General features: G+C 36.6%; 1 long non-coding RNA gene across 5 annotated transcripts in view; it reads right to left on the reverse strand.

Annotated features, from left to right (window-relative positions):
* Positions 1–17,633, reverse strand: part of LOC131409645 (uncharacterized) — a 79,644-nt gene extending 62,011 nt beyond the window's left edge. For all 5 annotated transcript variants that reach the window (XR_009220976.1, XR_009220975.1, XR_009220973.1 and 2 more), the window contains exons 1-2: positions 17,123–17,633; positions 3,405–3,483 (exon numbers count right to left, since the gene is read on the reverse strand). This is a non-coding gene — a long non-coding RNA (uncharacterized LOC131409645). The remainder of the gene's footprint in view (positions 1–3,404; positions 3,484–17,122) is intronic.
* Between the last annotated feature and the right edge of the window lie 218 nt (positions 17,634–17,851).

The raw sequence follows: 17,851 nt of genomic DNA on the forward strand, positions 1-17,851 counted from the left end.
TGACATTTTCATAGACACATGAGACGGCTAATTTATGAACTTAAATGTTGCATAGGTGACCATATGTTGAGTTGCAACTTTGGTTCATATTTGATTTATCATTTCACTTTACACAGCCTTAATATTTTTCACAGGAGAAGCAATAAAAGACAAGGAGAGCTAGGAGGAAATATGGAGGATGAAAGTGGGAAGAATAAAAATAGTAAGAATGCCATAGTATTAGTTTTTTAAAAAATCTGTTTGCAAATATAGAAGAAATAATTACTTCTTCCCAAGACGTTGCATCAATGTTTTTTTATTTTTCAAAATAAAGTCATAAACAATTTGTCTTTTCTCTGCTGCATCATTTGGATTTTTATCTTCTTACATGGTTATATTAAGTTCTTAAATTATTTAATTTTAAATAAACCATTATGTCAGTTTTCATTATGGTGGAGTATATGCATAACAAATGGAAGTAAAAATTAAACTAAAGATTCAAAAAAGACAAACACAAACATGCTGCCAAGTAATAGCCCCAAAAGAGCTGATTGGAAGTTTGGTCATAAATATTTCCAATGTAAAAGAGGAGGAAAGTTGTTAATAACAAACTCCATAAATTCACAGTCAAATCTTATATATTTAACCAGACTCTTTCTTTACTTACTTGGTCTTTGATTTTTATAACATTGAATAAGAAATTTTCAATGTGTAATAATTGTCTTTAGAGTAACTTACTTTATTATAAGCTAAGTCGTAGTAATTGGTTCAATAACTTCTTTCTTTTAATTTTTACTAACTTATTTTTTTTAATTTTATTTATTTATTTTTTATTGCAGTAACATTGGTTTATAACATTGTATAAATTTCAGGTGTACATCATTATACTTCTATTTCTGAATAGATTACATCATGTTCACCACCCAAATACTAATTACAACCCATCACCACACACATGTGCCTAATCATCCTTTTCACCTTCCTCAACTTCTAAACAACAGAAAAACATCCCAATTATTAAGTTTTTAAAGTTGTGTAAGAAGTGTTTAAGTGTTACCTTTAACAGCAATTTGAAAATTGATGCACGAATATACTTTAAAGAATTCTCTACCACACAACCTAAATATGACTCTGTGACGCGTTTATCATTTAAATCACAAAAGGTATGGACTAGTTACACTGTTTGCAATTTACTGATGGGCTTCCAAAGGGACTGGGGAGGGGGGAAGGAAAGGAATTGTTTAATTGATTATGAATAGCTTTCATTAATATGGGAAATGTTGTAATTCAGAGTCAATTTATTCCCACTGTGTATCTGGACATCATACTGCTTTTGGTAACTATATTTTCAATGCAAAAAAAATATATTGGTGGATATTTAAAAAAAATAAAAATATATATTCTACCTGAGTTTCTTTTCCCAATTTTTTCTTCATTATACTTCTACTACATGCTATTCATGGGAAAAAGAAATAAAAATAATATTTATTAATATCACATTGCTCATGATACTTATTTTCAAAATAAAAGAAATATGAATTTACAAATAAAATGTTGGTGTGAAAATGTCTCAGATGTAATGTTTTAGAAGTCACCTCTTTGAGTCTCTTAAACAAATCTTATCTACCTGTTGGTTCAATATGGCATCCTCTAGGACTCTTGCATAACGTTTATATCATTTCAATTTTATGTTTAAACATGTTGATGGTGCCCCATAAAAGGACACAGTAAACAGTGTAACTGGTAGCACATGTCAGGAATTCAGACAGCTCTCCTACCATCTTATTTCCAGATGCTCCAAATCTCTTTCAGCTCTTACAGCACTCTTAAAGTTGACACGCCGTACTGAGCCAGAAGAAACCTGTACCATGAGAGCCCATTTATGTTCTCTTCCTTCTGAAACAATTAGATTTCTGCTGACCCTACACATATGAACATATGTATATTCTTCTATTCAGTCCTATATAAGATCTATACTAGAAGTGAGCAAAGCTATCACAGTTTCTTCTCAATTGTCCAATGCTGAAACAGACACCTTCCTTCTAAATCATTGAATCTGTTCCAGCTCAATTCCACAAGTAATTTTAATGATCACCTCTAAAAATATAATTAATTTTATTTTTCACTTTCTTCTCTCAGGAGTAATTGAGATGTAGCAAGTACAATGTAAATGGCAACCAGATGTAAATTCTTCAGATATTATCTACTATGATTGAAAGACCACCCTTATTAATTTAACATGTACTAGGGCACAGAACAGAGTAGGAAGAGATGCGGTGTTTATTGGTTGACAAACAGACCCTAAAATTACCTCATGTAGTCCAAGTTGGTTGAGGAAAACCAGCAAATGAACAAAGAAAATCAAATATTGAATTAAGCCCCCAAACTTCCTGAAATGCTTGAGAGAAACCACAGGGGTTTGTTAGACTCTGCCTTCAACTTCCAAACCCACTTTTCATGGCTTCCAAACCTGTCACTTGGCAGCTTTAACTGACCCCACACGGTAATCTACAGAGATTGCAAAAGGCTACTAAGACCTTGAGTCTACACAGGGAATCATACTACATTTTTATTGTAGTTGCCACATAAATAAATTCTGGATGGATGAAATACACCTAATGCTAGAGAACAATGAGCTTATGCCCACAAGAGGTGTAGTAGTACAGCCCAAAGGGGCAATTGCAAGTGAGAAATTTATTTAAATTCTTATTTTATCTCAAAAGTTCATAAATATGTTTTTTTCATTTTTGCTTTATTTAACAGCTGTGCTCAAATTTTACTATATTTTAATCACTGACTATTGAGTAAAATTATTGGTTTGGGAAGTGTATCAAATACTCCTGACACTTCAAATAAACCTGTCTGCACTGCTACATAACCTTAAGAGCTCAAATACACCAATTTGAAAAGCACACCTGGTAGCTGGTTTATACCGTGGAGTCTTTCACCAGCTGCTATAGACTGAATGTTTGTGCCGCTTAAAATTCATATGTTGAAACCAGTCCCCAAAGTGAAGGTATTTGGAGGTGGGGCCTCTGGGAGGTGATTAGATCATGATGGTGGCAGCCTTATGAATGGGATTAATGCTCTTAAAAGAGACCCTAGAGACCTCCCTTGCCCCTTCTGCCATGTGAAGTTACAGTGAGAAGACAGCTGTGTGAGAACCAGGAGGCAGGCTCTCACCAGACACTGAATCTGCAGGCACCTTGATCTTGGACTTCTCAGCTTCCAAAACTGTGAGAAATAAATTTCTGTCATTTATAAGCCACCCAGTCTATGTTCTGTTATAGCAGCCCGAACAACTAAGATGCATGCTGTTATGCACTCCTACCTTGATTCATTCAAAATATCTATTTTTTCTGCTTGGATTCCTATCTCCCAGACAAATCTACCACTCCTGATTACCAGGACTTTTGATGACTTACTTGCTTTATTTATTCGTTCTTCCAATCACACAGCAAAGTTTATGGAAAATCTACTTCATTCCAGGCAGTGTTGTAGACACTGGGAACAAAAATAAATAAAACCAATCAGTCTAGTGAAGTAGAGATGTGTACATCATCATCATCACCATCATGCAGAGAGTAAGGGTAAAATTAGAAATAGGTGCAAAGAACAATGGCAACACCATCAATGAAGAGAGGGATGAAATATGTGTGAACTACTGTTTTGTTCTGTTCCTTTTAATGCCAGTTTCCCAAACTTATCTCTAGTAAAAGAACCCTTCTGAGACTAACAAGTAGCAAATCTGAGGCCTCTCATAACTTATTTCCTTAAATCTCTAAACCCACTGTATTTGTATAAGGTAAATGCCCAATAAATATTCATTGTTACTGTTATTCATTTAAATGACTTTAAACACTGTTGATAAATAAAGAAATGTATCAGCATAAGAAATAGGCAATATGTAAAAGAACTGACACTTCAGGCCTATCTGCCTTTCTAGACACAGTCATTGCCTGCCTGGCCCATAATATGTAAAAGATTCTTCTTGGCTAACTAGACTTTCCCAGTCTTGCCTTCATTTGGCCAGACTTGTTCTGTTGGTGTGTTTCAGTTCCTCTCCAGTTTCCAAGCGAGTTACTGGCATCCTTAAAATCCTAATTTGAAGTTATGTGTGTCTTGAAATTGAAAGATAAGACTTCTGGAGGATATTTAAGTAAATTCAATTTATGCCCTTCCTCTTAAAACTCCAAACAACTCTAAACCAACATCTTATTTGGCAGGGCTGTAGTTACAGGGGAAAGTCAGCTTTCAAAGGCATTGCTCTTAGAAATATACATCCAGCCACTTAAGTAATGACTTGCCTTGAGAAAGTACAAGTGCTGAGCTGTCCTTGAACCACATTGACAATTTCTCTCAGCAATGACCTGAAGACAACTATGCGCACTCTGAAAGGGGATTGCCACAATTTTTAATCTGCCTGGCTTTCTGATCAGGCAAAATATAAATCACTTAATCAGCTCCCAACCGAGCACCAGGTACAACTAGTATAAATTTTCCTTCATAAAAGTTTCATCAAAGCTGGGGATGGCTGCACTGCCTTATCCTTTCCTAGAGAAATTACAGCCTGCGAAGATTGGCTGGTAGTCATATGTGATTGATAGGCTTGGGGTGGATGGCCTTCATGCAGAGGGGTTCAAGTCTAAATAGTCTCTGCAGTTACTTCCATCTTTCCCTTAAAATAATGCTTTGCTTCATTTACTGCAAAGGAAAAGCCACCTAACGTGTGTTTTGTTTTGTTTTCCTGAAAACAATCTCACTTCCATCAATTTACAGCTAGAAAAAGAAGTGGCAGACACAATCTTCAATATGGTAATTGTTTCTTATAAGCCGACACATCTGTATGAATAGCTAGAAGAATAAGAAAATCATAAAGCTTTACATAGCTTCAGAACTGATATTTATAAAATGAATATTATTAAATTATATGTGTTGTTATCGGCTATTTTATGTTTCTGATATAATATCTGTGGGACTGTAAGGTGGAAAATTACCTCCAATTAAATGAAGAAAATGTGGATTCAAAAATTTCCTTAATAAGATCACTAACTCATTTGCCTCTTTTGCTTTCGTGATGTTAAAACTGATACTGTTCAGGTAGAAAAAAATCATCTAAAGTATTATAAACGTCACTCAGAATGAGAAGGGATTGTGAGAAACTCCTGACAGAATGAATGACTAAAGAGTCCTAATGATGAAATATTTATAGGACGAGTGATATTATATCTCTCAAGTACTGGCCGCATCAAGAACTGAGACATAAATCAGTGCTAACAAGTAAACAGGTAGGTTAATTTTAAGGCATCTAATTTGTAGTATGCTTACATCACTTGTAATGTATTTCAACTTAAAAGCCCCATCATTTCATACTTTCAAATCAATAAGTACATAAATCGCTTTACATTCCAGTCCAAGGTAGTTTAATTGAATATGTTTTTGCTGAATTATAGTAAAACTCAAAGTGGGACAAATAGGTATAGAAATTTGATTCAAATATTAAGAATTCAGTTGAAAAGACTGAGGATAAAGTAAATATTAAATAGAATATGTCCCTGGAAGTAAGATTTATATATTCTGAAAACTATCAACATGCAATCAGTTAAAATTCCTTATCACAAATGAATAAAGTGTCTCAAGTATCTCTGGCCACAGATGAACCATCTTAACGAGAACAATTATTCTAGCTGATAACAGGGTGAGCTTTCTTCTCAGATGGAAAAGTGGAATACCAGGTTATTATACATGTGACAAAATCCAAAAAAGAATCTATGATTATGATGTTAAACAGGTGGAGCTACCAAGTAAAATTTCTGTTAAAACCAAGAACAGGGAAAGTTCTAATTCAAGAATCCTCAGAAAGTCAATCAAAATCAACTTCTTAATCATAAAATCCAATCAAGTGTAGAGCAGCCTTTGCTCTCACATACTGTGCACCAAAACTTGACCCATGAAATGTCTGTAAGTCATAAAGAAAGTGGAATTCTGGAAGCTTCCAAAGGCAACTTCATTCCCAGGTCTTAAGTGTGAGTAGTCACCTCACTGAGGACTCCATAAACACAAAACCCAGATTCCAACATTTCTCCACAGGTGTTTTCACAGTATCCTCCAGCTTTAGTATATGGAAGAGTTGCCTGGGGATTGGTTCAAATGTTTTCCTAGATTAGAGTCACATCCCAGAGATCTGAATCAGTTGGCCTGGCGTGGAGCTTGGCATTCTCCATTGTCACACAACTCTTCAAGGAAACCTGATGGAGACTTACTGATGCTATTGTAAGTCTACATAACACTATACTAAAAAATAGAAATAAATGAATAGAGGATCCTCAAGTCACATAATACATTCTAGATGCTCATTCTTGTTAACTAGGTGAATGAGGCAGTAAAAACTGATTTGAAGGAGAAAGTTTACAGCTTCTGATCCCTGGTGTGCTTGGCCACAGTGAATGGGAAAAAAAGTGGATATAGGACTATAAAAACAATGGATGTCAAAGCCAGTTTGAGTTTTATTTATGTTTCTATTTCAGGAGGATAAAACAACACTTTTCATTCAGAGTGATGTTACTGGGTTGTTGGTCTCATTTAGCTTGAAGTTCACTATCCATCATCTCCATTCTTCACTGTAGAGTTGTAGGCCCATAGGTGACAGCTCCAAGGAAGTGTTGTTCTCTTGGAAGTTCTAGGCCTTTACCGGTCAGTGTTTCCCCCTTTCCCTCAAGTAAAATGTTTCACCATCCAGCCAGTTGCATAGTCCAGAAATCTCCAAGTGCAATCAATTTCTTAAATTCTTAAATGTTTCTTAAATGCATGAATAAACGAAAGGAAGTCTGTTCATGGTCCTATCATCTTTCCATATCTTATCTTATCCACTGACATATCTTCTCTGTTGACAAGCTACATTGATTTTGCCCCTAAATATTTCTCCATTTCCTTGACATCTATCAGCCTGGCTCAGACTCCATCATCTCACAGCTGAGCTTCCTTGACACCCACGAATCAAATCATAGAACCAAAAAGAGCCCCCTTGGTGACCCCTTTCCCCATTTAAACTTTTTGGTGCTTCATATTGCTCTTAAGATTAAAAGAAAACTCCTTGACTTGCATATATAGCCTCTAATGGTTTGGTCTCTCCCTCCCTCTATACCTGAACCTCTTATCCTGATTACATCCACCTTACTGTCACTGTGTTCATGCCAGATTGATCTTCTGAGTCTTGCCCACTGTGCTTCTTCATGCTCCTTCCATGGGGCCTTTGCATATTCTGTTGCCTCTCTCTGTGATGCCCTTTCCACTCAGCATCACATGAATGTTCATGCATCCTTCATATTTCAGCTTAAATGTAACTTCCCAGGGGATGGTTTCCTATCTTTCCCCCTCAGGTCAAATCAAAATATTAGAGGAAGACATAAACCACATAGCTTTCCTTTGGAGTTTGCCACAGGTGAATTTTCCAACTTTTAATGCTTACTTGATTAAGAATTATTTCCTATAAAACAAAATTCATTTAACTTACTTTATTATTCCCAGCTTTCAGCACAATAATAGGCACATATTATTTCTTGAATGCATGAATTAATGAGAGGAAGTCGGTTCATATCTGTAAAAGTAAAATTATATGACTCCAAAGACAGAAACTGAAGTAAATTCAAACTGGTAATTGAAATGTTACAAGAAAAAAACATTACAGTAACATAACTCACAAACTTTTCAGCCTCAGTACCCTTTTACACTCTTAAATACTATTGATGGCCCCAAATTGCTTATGTTTATATGGGTTATATTTATGAATATTTACCATGTTAGACATTAAAACTGAGAATTAAAATATGTATTTATTCATAAATTCATTCAAAAAAATGTAAGTAAAATAAATCCAGTACATGTTAACATAAATAACACACTTAAATGAAAAAAATATATTTTCCCAAACAAAACATCTAATAAGAGAAATGGCTTTGTTTTACAGTCATGTAATCTCTTTAATATTTGGCTTAATAAAAGATAGCTGGGTTTTCAGATCTGCTTCTACATTTAATCTGCTGCAGTATCACACACCATGTAGCCTCTGGAAAACTCCGCTAGTAAGAAAATGAGAGCAAAAAAGAAAAAGAATTTTGTAGTATATTATGAAAATAATTTTGATCTTGCTGACCCCATGAAAGCATCTTAGGTACTACCAGGGATCCCCAGACTATACTTTGAGAATCACTGATACAATTTATCTTCCAAACTGGCACACTTTTGAAAATAAAAGAGTCTACTATAGAGAATTATGCTGTGATATCAAGCACAAACAGAGATTATTATTAATATGTTAATGAATGGTTATAGAAATATGCTCATTGAAATATAATTGAAAACAAATAGAGACTATATGGCATAGAATTTTTTACTACAAGACTGTAAGCTTCTTTAAAGTTGGATATGTTTTGTATACTCGTAAGAGTTAACATAGTGCCTTATACAAAATAGGCTTTCAAGGAAAATTGAATGAACAAATGAATAAATTATTGTGTAAAGGAACCACTAACTGCACGTTTCCCAGGCCTTACAGTCTGTTTTGAAACGGACAGGCGAGAATGAATTTATAGTGTTGCAGTGATTCTACCATAAAATTCCCTACTTCCTCCAAGTCACTCAACTTTTCAGGTGATTACAAACCTGAAAATGTAGAATCGATAAAGCAGAATACAAAGTCTCCTATATGGTGTGATTGGAGAGGCACAGAGCCCTTCATCCTGAAAAATTACTCCTAACTAACAATATATTGACCATAGATGCTAAGAATTACCCTTCACCCTAGTCTATGCCAATTTTTAAATGAAAGTATGCTTGGGAGAAACATTCCATCCTCATTTGAGAGTGAACTATCCACTCAACTCTGACCTTATATTCAAGTACTTGAGATTATTCTAGAAATTGCCCAAACACACACATTCGCAGCATATACCACTTAGAAAAGGATATTTAATCCTCTATTTAATCATGATAGAAAACTTCCTGCGTGTGAGATAGCCTTAGATATTTTCTCTTCCACAGAGATAACCTTAAACATGAAAAGCATTCTTTGGTGCAATATAGATTCAGGATAATAAGAAATGTTGAGGACAGAGCTAGGCGATTTAGTAAGTGATAAGAACTAACTTTCCAAAAATATAGAACTTTTTTACTCAGAAAAAGCTTAATGATTAAGATTTAAGATTAATGATAGAACTTATAAACATTTAAAAATATTTTTTCATATATCATTAAAAAAACCCACTACTGTAATCCTTTTACAGCCGAAAGTCAATGGAAAGAAGTGGTAAATGTATCTCCTAATTACTAAGTGTTTTGAATTTATTATTAGCTATTGCTATATCATATAAAATGATTAGGATCATTTTCAACTGTTCACAAGTCATATCAATGAAAACACTAAAAAATAAAAATGATATAGAAGAAAGTAATTTGTTAAGTGATTAACTTTATTTCTTTCAAACTGGTGAAAATGATTTATTCATTCTCTTTCTAATATTAATTGGGTATATTAATACTTTTTTGTTACAAGGGATTCAAATACAAAAAAGCTAGATTTGAATATAAGTGATATGAAATAAGCACACAAATCACTAAAATATAAGGCAATGATCCAAATGTTTATTGGTTTCTAGAGAAAAGGGATATTACTTTTGTTTTGGATCATCTAGGGAAAAGAGACATAGATTTAAGCTTTTATTAGGTACCTATGAGATAAGAGTAGAGTTGCTGAATTCATCTCTTGAAGATGAAATGAACCAGGTAGACGAATTATCCTCAGAGCAGTACCTGAATACAAAGTGAGTGGAAGGCTAGCTTTTACTAGGAGGATAGAGAAGCAAAGTTAGTTTTCAGTTGTACTGTTAGGAAATAGAGGTAGAAACATGACTGATAGTAGTAAAAATCACAACACGGAAAGATGGTAAAATGGAAGGTGAAAGCATAAGCAAAGAATTCACAGAGATGTTGACAGTCAAGGTAATTGAGAGGCAGGAGGAGCAAAAACAGTATTCAGCTTCTAGATCCATTTGTGAAAAGGTATGGGAGGTAACCATGTTAGGTTAAAGAGATAGACAGAATTTCAGCTAAGAATATAAGATGTAACAATGTAATAGAGGGAAAGATATGTCTTATTCATGTTTATATCTCTGGAACTTATAATAGATCCAGGCACTTAGCATGTGCTTGAGAAATGGTTTTAATTGAGGACTGTACAGTGTGCAGTCCCCAGCTCATGCTGGGTAGCAGTGGATATAAAAGTCAGCTTGGAGATAGACTATAGGGGTCTTGACTGTCCAGACAGATTATACTTTATTAGATTTCAATATGGTGTCATTAAACATTTTTGAAAAATGAGTAACATTTTAGAGAAATAATTTAGGACGTGTTCTTCAATAGTAAGCTGCATTCAGGACAGATTGAAGCAAGAGTTTTCAAGCTATAGGTGTCATGTCTATCAGGGAAAACCACTCGTGAGGAAAAGGCACAAGGAAGGGACTAGAGAAGTGAAATTTACTGATTTTTTTTTTTTTTGTGAGGAAGATCAGCCCTGAGCTAACATCCATGCTAATCCTCTTTTATTTGCTGAGGAAAACTGGCCCTGAGCTAACATCTATTGCCAATCCTCCTCCTTTTTTTTCCCCCAAAGCCCCAGTAGATAGTTGTATGTCATAGCTGCACATCCTTCTAGTTGCTGTATGTGGGATGCCACCTCAGCATGGCCGGAGAAGCGATGCGTCTGTGCGCGCCGGAGATTCGAACCCGGGCCACCAGTAGCGGAGCGTGCGCACTTAACCGCTAAGCCATGGGGCCGGCCCTGATTTTTTTTTTTTATGCCAGGCACTACAATACATACATTGGGGACATTTTCTGATTTCCTTCTCTTTCTCAAAAATATTTTCATCTACATTTTTATATGAAAAATCTGAGGTTCATACATGTTAAATAATAAAAGTTACATAGAGAGCAAGAAGAAGATGGAATTTAACCCAACTTTACTCTGAAGCACATACTATTTCTACTATAATAACTTTTTACATTCTGGGAAGCACCTACCTCAAGGAAGCTGATTAGAAGACTTTACGGAAGAGCAAGAGTTTGAACCTCGTGTTGTAGACTGTGTGTCATGGATTCTTGGCTACACTTCCCATAGAGAGGTGGAGTATACTTTTCCCTCCCCTAGAATCTACGCTGGGACTCTGCCCCCTGTTGACCAATGGCATGGGACAGAAATGACACTGCATATCCTCCAAAGCTAGGTCATAAACCTTTGGAGTTTCTGCCAAGTCTCTTGGAAAGCTCACTCTGGGGGAAGCCAGCCACCACATAAAAAATCTGACTCTCCTGAGATCACCACGCTTCAAGAACCCCAAATCACATGGAGAGACCCTGCAGAATGAGATGCCATGTGGAGAGGGAGCAAGACCACAAAGTAGCAAGGCTCCAGACGTGTGAGACAAGAAGCATTCTTGCAAGGGCATCTTCCAGCCCCAGCCACCCTAGCTGATGCCGTGAGGATAAGGCACAGACTGTCTGGCTGTGTCCTTCCCCAATTCTTGAGCCCCAAAACTGTAACCAGAATAAAATGGTTGTTTTGAGCTGCTATGTTTTGAGGTAAACTGTTGAGTAGTAACACATAATTGGAACAGCCAGAGATAGCAAAAGTCACAATACTGCTATTGATTATTTTTAAAGTGACATAATAAATGGTGTCGAAGATGCTTGTAAACATTAAGCCTTACATGGATAATCTAATGATTTGATGATATGTTAAATCAGATTATTCCAACAAAGTAACATCACACACACACATACACACACACACACACACACACATCAAGCAAGCCAGAAAAAAACACAAAAAATCAGCAGGTGAAAATGAAACGTGAGGAAAGAGGAAAATTCTCATAGCACTGATCTGTCAAATAGGACTCATTCTGATATTTGCAGTGCTTTATCTGAAAGGGTCATTTTCTAAAATCCTCCTCACCTCTGTGGGACTCCTTTAGCCACAGTGACCCACCTTCAGCGCCCTGCCCCACAGCTGGGTCAGTTAAAATCAATTCTCAGTTGAAAATCAACCAACAAGGAAAGACTTAAAGGAAAGGAGAGAAAGATCTGACAAAGGTTTTACTGAAACCTCTCTGCACTTTACCCATTTGGGGCCTAGAAATGTAATAAGCATTTGCTAGATATCCTGGGAAAAGCTATTTTCTCTCCTCTCAGCTAGACCAAAAGAATGAGGCCAAAACTCTTTGTCTAAAAAGTCTCCTTTTTCAAAGAAACTAATATTAGACTGTAAACTAAGAAAGGTGCTGTGCTTTCAGAAAGCATTCCACCAAACTCATTGATTGTTTCCTGGCCATAGATAATCCTGAGTAAGTATGCTCATTGATTTATGTTGGTTCTAAAAGCCCCAATTCTCCTGAATTATTCTAGTGCATTTCAAGCCAATCCATTCTAACTCATTTCTTTAATCTAAGACTGCATAAGAAATTTTCAGTCATTTCAATAGAATTTTTCAAATGTGTAAAATACATTTTTAAACGCTCCTATCTTCTCTAAATATTTCATGCTTCAAAATGATCTGTTGATGGGCGCCATGGTACTTTAAGTGGAGTTAAATATATATGCGCTTAGCTCATACACTGTGATCTGTCAAAGAACTGTAGTGTCTCTGACAGCACTTAACGATTTGATCTGGGCATTTGTTTCTATGTTGTCTTCAGTGGTGACACTTAATCAGCATAAGATTCTAGTAGCCCCATTTGACTTTAGATAATAACAGGTGTAAATTATTATCGCTGCACAGGCTGGGAAATGTGGTATTCTTTAAATTGGCATGATTGCTCTTACTTTTCCTTTCTGAAAGTTTATCATAAATACAAGCAGTTGATAGGTCTTGCTTTTCCATAGATTTCCTACAGCAGATATTGAAATATGATGACCCATAAACCATTTCTGGGGGTGATATAGCACGATAATTCTAATAGAGCAACTTTCACAATTCTTCACTTCTGCCTCCCTTTATATGTTACGTGTAAATGAATTTGTCATGTTAAAAGATTTAAAATCCATAAGCTCAGCATGCTTGGAAAAGCAATGATTTCTTTACCTATGCCAAATCAAGGAAAGGGGCAAAGATAAGATGTCAGGCTACCTGTTCACCTGCGCATCTCCTGCACTTTAATAGTATCTGGCATGGAGTGGATGCTCATAGTTACTGACTTAGTTAAGAACTAAGTAGACATTTTAATTTTCCACAAATGATTATTAGGGCTAAATAATATTTATAATGTATACATACATATAAATTATAAAGATGCATAAAATTTAAAGAACAAAAACAAACAAGCATCCATTTACTCGCCACCAGCTTAAGAAGTAGATCATTGGACAAATATTTGAAGTTCCACGTGTGCCTCTCCCAAATTCCATCCTGTTTCCCTTCTGTGTCCCAGAGGACATCATATCTAGACTTGTTATTCTCTTAATAGTTTACTACATATATTTGTATCTGTCATCAAAAGACTGCTTTGTTTCGCCTGCTTTGTTTGCCTGCTTTATATGATTGGAATTGTAAATTACATATTCTTCAGGAAATTTTTAAAAATTTTATCCATTGTGTTGTTAGATTCATGATGAGAATTTATTTTCACTGCTCTGTGGTATGTAATTGTATGAGCATAACCCAATTTATACATCTCGTCTTCTGTTCACGGCATTTGCATGCTCTCAAGTTTTTCTTTTTAATTATAAACAATTCTGTTAGAAATACTCTTTTATATGTTTCTGTTTCCTAGTACCCATGTGTGAGAGTTCTCAAGGGTATATATGCAAGTGCTTTTAAAGAGATGTTGTTAGGAGTAGAATCGTTGGTTATACATTGTGCATATCTTCAGCTTTTCCTGAAAATACCATAATGTTTGCCACAGTAGCTATACAAATACACATTCTTAACACTAGGATGTAAAAGTTCCAGCTGCTCCTATCCTCATCAACATTTCATATTCTAAAAATATTTCAGGTAAAATACATTTTCTTTGACGATATAGAGCCAATTTTGAGGAATTAAAAAACATCTAAAATAACAGCTTTTTCTCCCTAGAAAGGGAAAAAATAGCCAATTTACAAGAAAAAGTGTCTCTACTTAGTTTTTGTGAATGATAAAATGCAATTATTTTCAATAAATATGGTCAAATATCATTTAATAGCCAACCATGTAATATATTCATTCAGAATATAGGTCACATTGTTTTTTTAGGTCCCCATTACAGAAGATTAATCATCTTATCAATGTACACTAGTAAAATAAACAATTTTAAACTCCTCAACCAGACTATATGGTTATTTCTAAGGTAGCCCAGGCAAGGATTTCATATCCCAACATTTAAGGATAGGATTCTGTGACCCGTTGAGTCTTGGAAACACTGAATTTAACTTGATTCCAATGAATTTATTTATTGTAGATTATCTTAGTCTTTATTAAGTTAATGTACACTTTGAATCTTCAAAAGGTGTACCTAAATTTAGTGCTTTCCAAACTTTTTAGACCACAAAACCTTTATGTCTATAGTGTCTCATAGAACATAGTTTTGGTCACATAATATTTATTAAGAACTCTCATGACACTTAAGTGGCTGGTCCAAGATAGTTTTCAGGATTCACTGCCTGCTGTACCAGGAATAATTGTGGTCACATAATATTTATATAAAATTCTTAACAAAAGCCCTACAAAAGTAAGACAAAACTGTGTTTTACGTTGTATTCTTGCATGAAGTATATATCCCAGTCTTTGATAAGATGAAATAAAAAAGTAAATCACTCATCACCACAGGCAATGTGAATTTATATAGACTTTCCAAAAGGCAAAAGGATGATATATATAAAAAGCTTGAAGTATTTTTACTTTGACACTGTATTTTTAGACTTTTGTACTTTTGGACAATGTTTGGGACCTTGTATTTTTCAGTGCTAGAAATTATCTTTACAAAATAATAAGAGATTTATTCAAATATATGCCCAAAGATGGTAAAATATTAGAAACAACCTAAATTTACAGTAATAAACAAGGTTAGTTCCACTAAAGTATATTGATAAGAGAGAAAACAAGCAAGCAGTAAAAACTCTATCCAAAAAAATCCAGAATTATTTCATAATACCAGGAAATATCCAGGAAATGCAAAATGCAGTTGAAACATGTGCATATATTAAAATGGAAATAGAGGTAGAAAGAAAACACATAAAAATCATAATAGTTGTAATCACTGGATGATAGAATAATGATCAATTTTATTTTATTTGTGAAATTTTGCATTTTTTTCCCAAGTGGTCTACACTCAACAAGTACTGTTTTAACAGTAAGAAGAGGTAATGAAATATTACTTAATTTAAAAATAGCCTTTGAAATTCACCATTTAAACTAATGAACAATAAAAAGAATTGCTCTCAGCGATAAAAAAGAATGTTTTCCTTTTAATTAAATTTATTCCTGAAGAAACAATTCAAAGTGCAAGGTAGTTTAGGAGAGGTAGCTTCCGAAAAGACAATCTATTTCCAAATCACCTGAGCTGCTTGATAAAAATAAAGATACCTGGGCTCCACCCCTAGAGAGTCTTACTCTGAAAGTCTCAAGAATCTCCATTTCCTTAAGCAAAGTTATAAAACCTAGTTTCTCTTCCAAGATCTATCGTTTGTTTCGTAATATTGATTAATCACTTATGTGCTCTGAGGTTCACTTTCCTCATCTTTATGTAGCGAAACATTTTGGTTGGACTAAAACCTGGTACCCATTATTCCTTTGAAACCAGAAGGCACGTGGTCCCCGGCTCCTATCCCCTATAAACATATCCGTTTCCTTTGGAGCCACATCTCTGTTTCTGTGAGTACTTGTAAGTACTCCAAACTCTTTATGTCAATTTTCTTTTGCAAAGTTACAGAAGGATGAGAACCTTCCTGGATAAAGATAGAAACAGGCCCTGATCCCTCATGTTGAGGAAAGAAAATAGAAAAACAATGTCTGAATATTTCCCAACACCTGTGTGTCACACAGAGGTGTATGGAGATACGGGGCTGGACTGGAGGCAAAGCTGTTGACTCCATGGCCTCTCCAGGGACCAGGGGCTCCACTGAGTCCTTGTATTTCAGTGTGCCATATACATATTTCTATTTGATAAATGCACCAAGATGTGAAAAAGGTTGGAAAATTCTGCATTGCAGGAAAAGAATACAGGGACTCAGATAGGAACTTTCTTATATAGACTATTTAATGTTTATTCTAAGGGAGAAGACAAGTCTAGACTGTTTTCCTGTAGAAGCAGAATCAGCTTTCAGGTATGTGCTATTCCTGGTACAGCAAGCACACAGTGAATCCTGAAAACTCTCTTGGCCAGCCACTTAAGTGTCATGAGAATTCCTCAGAAAATGTAGCTGTATGTGTGTACGAACACACTGTTGTAGGTAGAATTGTGTCCCCCAAAAAGAAATGTTGAAGATTTAACCCACAGTACCTATGAATGAGAAATTTGGAAATAGGGTCTTTGCAGATATAATCAAGTTAAGATGAGGTCATACTGGACTAGGCTGGGCCCTAATCCAATGACTTTTGTCTTTATAAGAAGAAGGAAAGAAGATGGTGGCGTAAGCAGACTCAGAACTCACCTCCTCCCGTGGACAAAGCCAATTTACAACTACTCGTGGAAAAATTACCCCTGAGACAGAACTGAAAACTGGATAAGAGGAACTCCTGCAACAACGGACAATCCTAACTGAGGTGGAAGAGGTAGAGACTCCCTTCTGGAGAGGAAAAACGCCACCTTCACAAGCCGCCAGCTTCACGGCCGCCGGGAGCAGCTCACAGGTACGCAGCCTCCCTGGAGGCGCGGGGCCCTGAGCCGGGAGCACCCCCGCTGTGGGCATTGTGTGGACCCAGCACAATCGAGACCAGCAGCATAATATCTGACTGTGCCTGCTACTAAAGCATTGGGGAGCACCCCCAGAAAACCCGGTTCACAAAGAAACTAAAACTGGCTCTTAAAGGGCCTGCGCGCAAACTCACCCGTTTCAGAAAGCATCCTAAAATCACCAGAAAGAAAGGTGCACAGTGCTGTGGTGAAAAGAGACTCACCTAATAGGCCCTGAGTGCATCTCGGTGAGGGGTGAGACCTCTCCAGGGACTGGGACATTGGCGGTGGCCATTGTTGTGGCCTGGTGTGGGCGTGCTGACACAGATGCCATTGGAGTTCTCCCTGAGGCCTGCTAGCCCAGGGTCTGCCCCACCCACTAGAGCACCGATTTAATCCAGCTCAGCCGGGGCAGGCAGCCCACCCTAGAGACTGGCCCCACCCAACAACAAGCCCTCAGGCAACTTGTGGGCCTGCATAGATTGGTGACTGGATTCTCTGCAGCCTGGCAACTGAGCCGACTTGAGCGGGGCAGAGTGTGCACAAGGAGCGGGTGGAGAGTGTGGGGCGGTGGCGGAGTGTGTGGGGCTCCCGCTGTGGAGAGACTGGGTCCGCTTGGGGAGGTCGGGGCGCTCACACGGGGCAGGACTGTGTTGACTGTGTGTGTGGAACTGTGGGCGGCAGGGTTTGTCAGCTGCAGAAGACTTGTGCTTCTCAAAGACCCACATAGGAGGTTTGCCCCACCTTCCAAAGCCTGAAACGATTGGGTGATCCTGTGCCTGAGGCCGGCCCCACCCAGCTGCAATCCTCAGAGAGCTGACAAGAGACCTAATAGGCTAGAGGCTTACAGCAATTGTAAGGCCCTGAGCCTAACAACCTGTCACGCTGGGGGCCTACTCACTTAAAAGAAATACTGCAACACAAATGTGGTATTAGAACTTGCAGCCAACGGT

Source organism: Diceros bicornis, chromosome 8, assembly GCF_020826845.1.
Source record: "Diceros bicornis minor isolate mBicDic1 chromosome 8, mDicBic1.mat.cur, whole genome shotgun sequence".
Lineage (NCBI taxonomy): Eukaryota > Metazoa > Chordata > Mammalia > Perissodactyla > Rhinocerotidae > Diceros > Diceros bicornis.